Consider the following 1,499-nt stretch of genomic DNA (forward strand, 5'->3'; position numbering starts at 1 on the left):
GTCGTGTTTTCTAAATAATAATAATAATAATAATAATAATAATAATAATAATAATAATAATAATAATAATAATAATAATAATAATAATAATAATAATAATCCTTTCTACTAAAGGCATAAGACCTGAAATTCTGAGGAATAAGTCGATTATATCGACCCTAGTGTTTCGCTGGTACTTATTTTATCGATCCCGAAAGGGTGAGAGGCAAAGTCGACCTCGGCGGAATTTGAACTCAGAGCGTAAAAACGAACGAAATGCCTATAATAATAATAATAATAATAATAATAATAATAATAATAATAATAATAACTGTTCCTTTATTAAACAGTTGGGGGTTTCAGTGGGACCGAGGAAGTTACAGGACGGTACAATGTGGGGCTGCATGAAGGAATATGCAAACAAATATAAAAAATAATATGGGCCTGATTAAGTTGGTCCATTAAAATCATCTTGCAGATAAATATTTCTTGTCCTTCCGGCCTAATAAACGCAGAGTGACGATTTTCCTAATGAATTCAGCTGATTGCCAGCTCTGTCCTGCACGTGACCGGAGGTATTCGACATAAACCTACATGTCAGCAATTCAAGCTCTGTTGACAGTGTTTCCATACTTGTAGAGGTTATCCAGAACCGGAAATGCCTTTTGGTAATATTACAAGACCAAAGATTCCTGTAAATTACCTATTGTTCTGGCCCAAAAGTCCTCGGGAACCAGTTGAAATTTGTCAACGCCCACAGTTTCCGCAAGGACTTTCTTGTCCGCCACTAAATCTCTGTAGTGTTCTATGATGAAGAAACTTCCACTGACCTCAGTACACGACCGGTAGAGGTCTGAAAGCGCTTGACGACATTCCAGATACCTCGGTCTACATTTCGTCCAGGACTGCAGCTCTATGAAAGAGACGAGCTGTAGGAATACGAGCTTGACAACGGTGATCAAACTGATCGTCGTCAAAGATAGTTCAGCGTATCATCATTTGCAGCGTGCCCAACCCTCAACTCAGCGGGTATTGACAAAAAATGGAAAACCTGACAAGTAGAACGCGGAAGAGTAGGGGCTACAGTCTGGTCATGCATGAACTAGGACAAGGCACAGCAGTTAAGAGGTAAAATATGACGGAAGTGTTCTCTACCTCTGCCCGACCTTTCAAGGTTAGCTTTCTGTTGCCCATTACTGAACGAGATTGGCCACCCTGCTCGTATCTTCATCCCAGTTCTTCTTCATTTGGAGAAGTCACTTAGGACATCATGGTTACTTAGAGCAGTGCTTATTACCCTGCTGTGCTTGATAGTTGACACAGTCGCGATGACGTTACTTGCGTATGCCGACACGGTTCTGTTGCCAGCCAGATTGCTTTAGGATACGTATTTTACAAATATACCAGTTCAAGTATCATAATAGCATGAAACTGTTAGTAGCTCTTTCGGTTGTGTATTTAATCTGATATATGTTTATATATACACGTGTATATATATATATATATATATATATATATAT

This window comes from Octopus bimaculoides, chromosome 16 (genome assembly GCF_001194135.2).
Source record: "Octopus bimaculoides isolate UCB-OBI-ISO-001 chromosome 16, ASM119413v2, whole genome shotgun sequence".
Lineage (NCBI taxonomy): Eukaryota > Metazoa > Mollusca > Cephalopoda > Octopoda > Octopodidae > Octopus > Octopus bimaculoides.